This window comes from Schistocerca piceifrons, chromosome 1 (genome assembly GCF_021461385.2).
Source record: "Schistocerca piceifrons isolate TAMUIC-IGC-003096 chromosome 1, iqSchPice1.1, whole genome shotgun sequence".
Classification (NCBI taxonomy): Eukaryota; Metazoa; Arthropoda; class Insecta; order Orthoptera; family Acrididae; genus Schistocerca; species Schistocerca piceifrons.
Genome location: NC_060138.1, coordinates 430,837,594 through 430,846,616, shown reverse-complemented (window position 1 = coordinate 430,846,616; position 9,023 = coordinate 430,837,594). Strand labels below are relative to the sequence as shown.

Genomic DNA, 9,023 nt, shown 5'->3' with positions numbered 1-9,023 from the left:
TGATACAATACGCCATTCTCCAGGGTTGCATCAGCGCATCAGGGATTCCATGCGACGGAGGGTGGATGCATGTATCCTCGCTAACGGAGGACGTTTTGAACATTTCCTGTAACAAAGTGTTTGAAGTCACGCTGGTACGTTCTGTTGCTGTGTGTTTCCATTCCATGATTAATGTGATTTGAAGAGAAGTAATAAAATGAGCTCTAACATGGGAAGTAAGCGTTTCCGGACACATGTCCACATAACATATTTTCTTTCTTTGTGTGTGAGGAATGTTTCCTGGAAGTTTGGCCGTACCTTTTTGTAACACCCTGGATAATTGATGGGACGCTCCCGAAGTAGTGTGAGGCTTTTAAATCGCTCCTTTTGTTGCAGTTTCGATAGAGTCCTATAGTCCTATAACCCATTGTGTCTTTTATAATCTAATGTCACGGCGGTGTTACTGAGAGACGCTAACGTTGTGCAGGTGCATGGAGGTGATAAATAGCAACAGCCTTCCGCGGTTCGCGACTATGGACAGCGGGGCGCTGTCGTCGGAGGAGGGCCAGCGTCTGCTGGGGGCGCCGGCCACGAAGCCGGTGGTGGTGCCGGCGGGCAGCCTGGCGCCCAACGGGTCGGTGACGACGACGACGGCGGCGGCGGCGCCGCGCGACCGCGCCGACACCCTGAGCCAGGGCCAGGGCCGGCGGCCGGACCTGCTGACGCTGCGCGCCATGCGCTCCGTGCCCGCGCTCGACTGCCTGCCCGCGCAGGCCGGCGGGGCCGCGTCCGCCGCGGTGCCCGGCACGCCGCCGTCGGCGCCCGTCACCTGGCGCAGCTCCTACTGCTTCTCCGACGACGCGGCCAGCCGCGCCTCGCTCGCCACCATCAGCATGGGCTCCACCGACGGCCGCCGCGTCGTCGTGCGCCGCGTGCCCACCTCGCCATCCGATCTGCTCAACATCGTGCAACCGCGAACGTGAGTACTCGGCTCCTCTCCACTACCTCTAGTTGCAGTAGTTAAAATTTGCAGAAGGTTGGAAGAACGGGCAGAAGTCCTCCTCGTGGACCATCAGTTCAGATTCCGAAGAGATGTAGGAGCACATGAGACGGCGCTGATCCTATAACTTATCTTTGGAGATCCTATAACTTATCTTTGGAGATAGGTGAAAGAACGGCAATCTTACAGCGTTTGTAAATTTAGAAAACGCATTTGACGATGTTGGCTGGTCTACACTGGTTGATAGGTAGGGAGCGAAACAGAAAGCAGGCTGCAGTTTTGAGTCGACGGACATGTAGGGGAAGCAGTCGTTGCGAAGGGAGTGAGACGAGGTTGTAGTCTATACACAATATTGTCAAATCTGTACGTAGAGTAAGCAATAAACGAAACCAAGGAGAAATTTTGAAAGGGGATTAATGTTCAGTGAGAAGGAATAAAAAAAATGTAGTACAGGAAAAAAATGGTTCAGATGGCTCTGAGCACTATGGGACTTAACAGCTATGGTCATTAGTCCCCCTAGAACTTCGAACTAATTAAACCTAACTAACCTAAGGACAGCACACAACACCCAGTCATCACGAGGCAGAGAAAATCCCCGTACAGGAAACAGTCGACGGTTGTGAGCTCTGCAAAATCCATGAGCTGTTTTATGTTAACGTGACAAACCCTAATTCTAGGGCTATATTTTATTTTTGACACATGGATCTATGCCGACAATTGTAAAAACGGCGATGGTACATCAGTCCTTACTAATGTAGAATTGTTACCTTCTGAAGAAGACAAATTTATATCTGTCGAAACCTAGGTAAGGAATTTCTTTATCCATTGCAACTGGTCGGCTGTTTATAATTTTATTACGTGAAACCGTTGCTGTTGTGCAGCTATGTTTAAACTATTGTAGTACAGGTAATGTATTCACAGTGGCAAAAATGAACCACCATTGGCTGTATATTGGAATGATAATGAAAATTTGTCGGACTGGGACCCGAACCCGAATTTTTTCGCTTTACGCGAGCGTTCACTTTCATGCTTCGGCTATCCGTGCACGAATCACGGCCAGACACAAACTTTCTACAGTCATCGTCCATTTTTCACAACCTGCCCTCGTATGTTACGTATATTCCCGTCCAGGAAGTACATTTATTAAAACTAGACGGCCTGATATTTTCGAATAAATACGAAATAGTATCGCCTGTATTATTAAGTAGTACGATGCAATCCTTCGGGCATGCATGTCTATCCGAAGAAACATTGTATCGTACTTCTCAACAACACAGCAACGCTGTTTCGTAAAAATTTTTAGGGTTTTCTGACAACTTTGATTTCTTCTGTCAGAGACGGCAAGGAACCTGAAAGAGTGGAGATATTATCTGATGAACATCGACAAAATTCAGACCAGCGTAATGGAATGTGGTCGAATTAAATCGGGCGACGCTTTGAGGTAATTAGAGTAGGAAACGACACACTAAAAACAATTGATGAGTTTCGCTATTTGGGCAGAAAAATAACTGATTATGGCGCAAGTAGAGAGGATATAATATACAGACAGCGAGAAAAGCATTTCTGAAAAAGAGAAATTTTGGCTGAACTTTACAATGGTTCGTCCACGCGCTGCTCTTCGCGATATGGCGCAAATACTGGCAACGCCTGTGCTTGTATTGTTGACGGCAGCCAATTGGAGGCAGGTTTTTGTAGAGCCAATCACAAGCTACTGGCCTGAAAATACGATAGGGCTGTTAATATATAATAAAACATCAAATGGAAGAACTTAAACGTAATCCTCGAAGAATTGTTTGAATTTGCATTAATGACCGCAGTTGAATGCAGAGTAGGCCTGTAATCTTTTTCTCTACCTTTCGCTTGGAATCTTCTACTTTAGAGCTGTCAGAGAACAAGTCATGGAAGGAATTAAACTTGATTTTTAACGCCCCTCGTCCGTCTTGTAGACTCTCATTTACCCATTCTAGCATTTTAACCGCCGAGCAATTTGGCGCAATGGTTAGCACACTGGACTCACATGCGGGAGGACGACGGTTGAAATCCTCGCCTGGACATCCTGATTAGAGTTTTCTGTGTTTTCCCTAAATCGCTCAAGGCAAATTTCGGGATGGTTCCTTTGAAAGGGCACGGCCGATTTCCTTCCCCGTCCTTTGAGCAATCTGAGCTTGTGCTCCATCTCTAATGACCTCGATGTTGACAGGACGTTAAACCCTAATCTTCCCGCCTTCCTTTTAGCTTTCTAGCTCCCTTTGTATCCATACATACATTCATCACTATCTACCCATCCTTTCTGTTGACACTTTCACCCAACCAATCCTTGTTTCCTTTTCTTTTCTGTCCATCATTTTTTTCCATTAGCCATGATAATATCTGCCCATTTATTCTACATGCCCTTCTTTCTCTTCCCCTTCGCCGCTCAGCTCTCCATGTTTCACCCATCTGTCACAGTCACCCCATCCATCTTGGCACATTAATCTCATGTCTTAGTAGCTCAGCATAAATTGTTGTTTGAAATATTGTAAAATAAAGATTTTTATCGTTGTAACAGATATGTCTGAATATGAACGTCAAAACTTTGCACCCGCACCACAAGACCTGATATATATTCGTATTTTGTTACTACACTATCAGATGAAATGAGAGCAACTCCGATAAGTGGCATTGATATGTTTGTAAAGTGTTAATTCCAGGCGAATACGTCCACATTTTCTAGGCGACAACTTTAGGTAAACATCAGTTAAGTAGTGGTATTTTTTTTTTTTTTAGTGTGAATTCAGTTTACGACCAAAAAAATAGGGACTGAAGAGTGATAGAAATCAGTGCAGAAAAATTGCGTGACGTGTTCAGTACCACATAAATAGTAGTATTTATGTGCTGACAATAACATTAATATTCATCATATACTTTCGACAGAACAAAAAGCTGAAACCGTATTTAAGAAAGTTGCCAACATTAGTAACATACTCTCTGCGTTAGAAAAGTTCCAGGGCAGGTTTTTTATTCTGCGTTTGCAGTACTAAAAAGGAACTTACGTTGTTTTCATGTTACGTGTGCGTCCTTGAAATGACCTTGGCCATGTTTCCGCGCAAACTCACCATATGGCAGGACAGTGCTTACTTAGCATTACACTGTTGGGGTTCTTGGCGCATTAGTTACGGTGGTCGGTGACACAATAGAAGCTGATTGTGAGCAAAGAGTGAACATTAAGTTCTGCGCCAAGCTCGGAAAAACATCTAGTGAAACGCAGATGATGATTAAACAAGCATATGCAGGCGAGACATTTTCAGGAAGTCTTGTTTTGGAGTGGCACAAAAGGTTTCATGAAGGCTTAGTTTCAGTGCAAGACGATCCTAGAGCTGGTCATCCGTCTACAGCACATGCTGATGCAAACGTGGATCGTATAAGACAGTTATTGCAAGAAGTGTGGCATGTGCCTCTGCATGCGATATTAGAACAACTATTTGAATCCTGATGTGTGTCATAAAATTTTGTGCCACAATTTAGGGAAACTGAAACTTAATGCAAAACTCGTCCCTCACATACAGGCAGACGAACAGAAAGAGGAAAGACGAAGAATTTCTGCTGAACTACTGGATACAGCCAGATATTATCACACATTTGTCAAAGATTAGTGCTGGGGGTGAAAGTGTGACCCTAACACGAAGTATGGAAGTGCTGATCAGCGGAGTCCTGGATCACAAGCCTTGAAAAAAGTCAGACGACTGCCTCCGAGAACGCCAATGTTCATTGCATTCTTTGATAGTAAGGGATTAGTTCACCATCAGTGTGTTCCTCCAGGTCAAACAGTGAACTAAACTCTTTACATCCTGAAATGTTTGCGACAATCAATTCGACGTCGCCAACCTGATTTGTGGCATTCTCAGGACTGATTCTTGCTGCATGACAATGTAAGACTTCAAACTGCTTTATCTGTTACCAAGTATCTGGCCAGACATTCTAATATTGCCATCCCACATCCGCCATATTCGCCAGATCTCTCGCCTCGAGATTTTTTCTTGTTTACGCGAGCGTAAAGGCGACTGAAGGGAAGCTTCATCAAGATATTGCAGACATCCAACGGGCTGTAACAAATGAGTTTACAAGCATCGCAATTGAAAATTTCCCTGCATCCTTCCAAGACCTCCAGAAACGTCGGCAACTGTGTGTAGATAACCAAGATGACTACTTCGATAGGAGCTAGGATCATTACTTGGTAATACAATTTTCTGTTTTTACAGGAAACTTGTCCTGGAACTTTTGTCAATGGGAGTACACATTTGAGGAATCTTACGTAGGCTACCAACATATGCGATACGTTTGCAGCATTGACAGCTCAAAGGGGCCAGGATTAATATATTTCGAGAAATGACTTCTCATCAACGTCTAGAGAATTGCTTATGCAAACTAAAAGATGGATAATGAATCTGTCATTCCTGTTATCATAGAAGACGACAGAACCACAGTAGAAGGCTACGGTGTCTTCTTTTGCTACGAACGGTGCCTTATTGTCACAACAGGTCTAGGTTTGTCACGTCATTAATGGAGAACGAGAATTAGATCTGTGCGTAGCAATCAGTACAAGGAATCACTCTATTTGCCCGCTCATAGTCGACAGCAAGCATTATCAGCGCCTTGTTAACGGTGCTTTCTTGTAATGCGACTGCAGAAGCGTTCGAAAATAATTTACAGACTCTGTCAACGTTCTTGAAAATTGATTATCGTTTAGATTGTGCATTCCATCGTCTGTCAAGATTTTGATATGGGATCAGTCAATTTGCTGCTCATTTACGAGAAATAAATTTCAGGCTTGAGTACTGTTACAAGCACGTAGTTGGCAAGTCATCCATGATAAGTTTCCCTTCCAGCGGCAGCGACATATATCTTGCCATTGGTTTCGGTGTGTTCCACACACAAATTAAAAAAATAACGCGGCAGTCAAGACTGGCGACTACGGACCATGTACAGTAAAAAAACAAGAGTTTTGTAACTTATATTCAACAATCAGTCATGCAGAAAAAATGCAGGGTGAACCCGAACTCCACTGACAAAATTTCGGGGGTGGTTCAGAAATAATTTCAACTCGTCATCTCCGGTGTCTCGTTACAGAGTGACAATGTAAGTACGATTTGTTCTGTTTCACACCCCATGAAAAAGGCCGTAATATGCAATTGAATGAAATGAAGTCTCATGCTTCTTTACAGAGCGTAGGGGAACGATGCGGGAGACCCGCACCGCTTTACTAGGCAAGGTCCTAGTGGAGGTGGTTTGCCATTGCCTTCCTCCGACCGTGATGGGGATGAATGATGATGATGATGAAGATGACACAACAACACCCAGTCATCTCGAGGCAGGGAAAATTTCTGACCCCGCCGGGAATCGAACCCGGGACCCCGAGACCACGAGACAATATGCAATTACCAAAACGTAATATCCTCAAACAAGAACTACTGCTTCCCTACTTCAGATAAATTGGAACAAATTTCTACTTTGTGTGAGAATCTAGAGGAGACACTTCACTATAGATTAAACGCTGTGATATTAGCTTCGCTTGGTTCTTTTTCTTACTCTGAAACGAAAAAAGTACAGTTAATCATCCTATTTGTTCAGCGCCAGACTTACTGCAGCATATATATTGTTGTAAGCTAAATTTGGAGTTTGGTTTTGGGGTGCAAAGAAGAATACGTTTATCTGAAATGAAGACACGCTTCGTATGGTTGTACTTTCAAGATACATCGTTCTTTTACAATCAGTCTGTAAAATTGGAATCTTTTCCCTTGTGTTATTAATGATACACTACGCTAATCTCACCGGAAATGGAGTCCTCTAAAGCTGAATAGTAAGTCAGTTGAAATGAGTGGAATTCGTGGTATGAATATTGACCTGCCTCTCTCTTTCCCGGTTAATTTTTTTCATTTTTGTAGTGTTTAGTAGGTCTGCTGCGAGGGCATACCGGAAACACTGAGTGAATTTAAATTTTCTTTTGGGAAGTTTACGCTTTTGTCTTGGTTCATCATTATATCAGTGGATTTAAATATTTATTCTTTTCCTGGTATTATATTCTGTATCGCTGATTTGTCTGTGGAACTATGTCGTCTTGAGGGTGCAGTTCCTCAATATGTAAAATCGGAACCGTCTTGTCTGTCTGTCAGACTGTAAAACCCGTTTTGTCAGGAACTGGTAGAGGTATCAACTCGAAATTTGTTGCATATTAAGGTCTACGGTCACTTGGTGAAGTAAAAACGTGAAGCACGTAAGTCAGTGCAATCAAAAGAAAAGGCCACTTGTGACACATATTTTGAGTCTCGACAACTAACTCATCAAAACCTGTAGCATTCTTCCTCTTGACGTAGAATCGTGAAATATGGCAAGAGAAAAGGTTTCACAGTACAAATAAAATATAAAATTTTAAACTTATTAAAGTGCAAATATATCACACAAAAATTTTGTGCCATTTGAAGAAACAAGGCATTCATCATCCGTCAAAAGCGCAATAAATGAACAGTATTGCATGCAAACACAAAATTTAAGTTGTAGTTATGTTTCAGTGAGTAAATAAAAACATTTTATTACAGCTTCTCTTTCTCCATATATATAAGCTGAAATCCCCTGCTGGCTTCTCTCTGTGTCCGGGCTAGTCTGAGGAACTACTGTAGAGGTGTTGATACGATCTCGGAATTCACGGAACTGATAACTTGTCAGTATCGATATCGATAACAGGCAAAAACCGTTGATATTTTCGATTCTCAGGATGGCTGAACTATCCAGATACGTACTTAAGTTTGTACGGAACTGTCAGGGCGCGAGTCGTACTCGCATGTGGACAATTGTTTTGTTTCTAAAATTGTTCACTCGCACAACTATTTTTTTGTTTACGTAGCTCGTCTCTGTAAGCGGATCTACTTTGTCGATGATTTGTTCCTGTGTCTTAACTGCATTACACACTCGTCTGTGCAGACCAATGCGATATGTGCCGTTTCCAGCTTGTTTTCTATAATATTTTACAGGATTCGAGGTTATTCTTAAAATCTTGAGGACGTTACAGAACACTCTCGAATTTTTAGCCGTTGAAAACGACATTGATGTGAAAGACGCAGATGTTTCAATGATCACCACGATGTGGTGGCGGCCTCTTCACTCATATCTCCACAACCCCAACAGATACCACCGCACGTGCACGAAGTGAAAACCAACGGTAGCACCAGACATAAAGCAGTGATTGGCGGTCTGGATTTTGGAGGTATCTTCAGCTTCACTAACAATTTTACAACTCGTTGCATAATTCTTTATAAGAACATTTATGGCACACAGCAGCTGTTTGCTGCTGTATGTTATAATCATTCTGTATTGCGTAACAGTCACGGCAAAAATTTCATTCTTTGACAAACTAGCGTTTTGTATTTTTTTAAAGGAATTTCCTTTGTAATATCCCATAATGATACCTTCTACGATATAAGATGTTAATAACTGAAATGTGAATGGCTGAAACAAGTTTTGGAAGTGGTCCCACGATTTAATGTTAAACCAATAAGGTTATAAGTATCAACAGTCTTACCTAATTGTTATGATAGTTAATGTATTATAGTAATAAATTAACTATGCGGGCAAGGCTGATGCTGTGCTTAATCTATGTTAAACTGTTTAGTTTCATTGAAAAGACTGACTGTTACATTCAAGTTCATTAAGAAAAGTAAGTACTTGTCCACTGGTTGTTATGGACCTGCTTCCTTTCTCCTTACGTCGCCTATTTGCGAAATAATTTTGTTCGGCCTGGCCGGCAACAACTGTGCAGACGTGTTTGTCACTGCAAAGCAATAGCTCGTTGAAATAACCATAAGTGCTTCTGCGGATGAAAACAAGTGGCGCAATACTGATAGTCATCTGTCGACTGTCATTATATTTTTGTTATCGCGTCGCCTCACTGCTCAGTTAGTAATTCCCGTGATTGTGCTTATAGTACTGGTACGATGCAGATAAAACCGGTAGTGAACAGTTGCCGAATCGTTCAGGAAAGCCTCGCGGACTGATCGAGAACGCATGGTGTATC

General features: G+C 42.6%; 1 protein-coding gene across 1 annotated transcript in view; it reads left to right on the top strand.

Moving 5' to 3' along the window:
- The first annotated feature begins 807 nt into the window (after nt 1-807).
- The window catches only part of LOC124786249 (sodium- and chloride-dependent GABA transporter ine-like), a 332,165-nt gene continuing 323,949 nt past the window's right edge, over nt 808-9,023 (top strand). Inside the window, 1 exon segment of the mRNA XM_047254247.1 lies at nt 808-958. The gene's annotated coding sequence lies outside the window, so the exon portion shown is untranslated.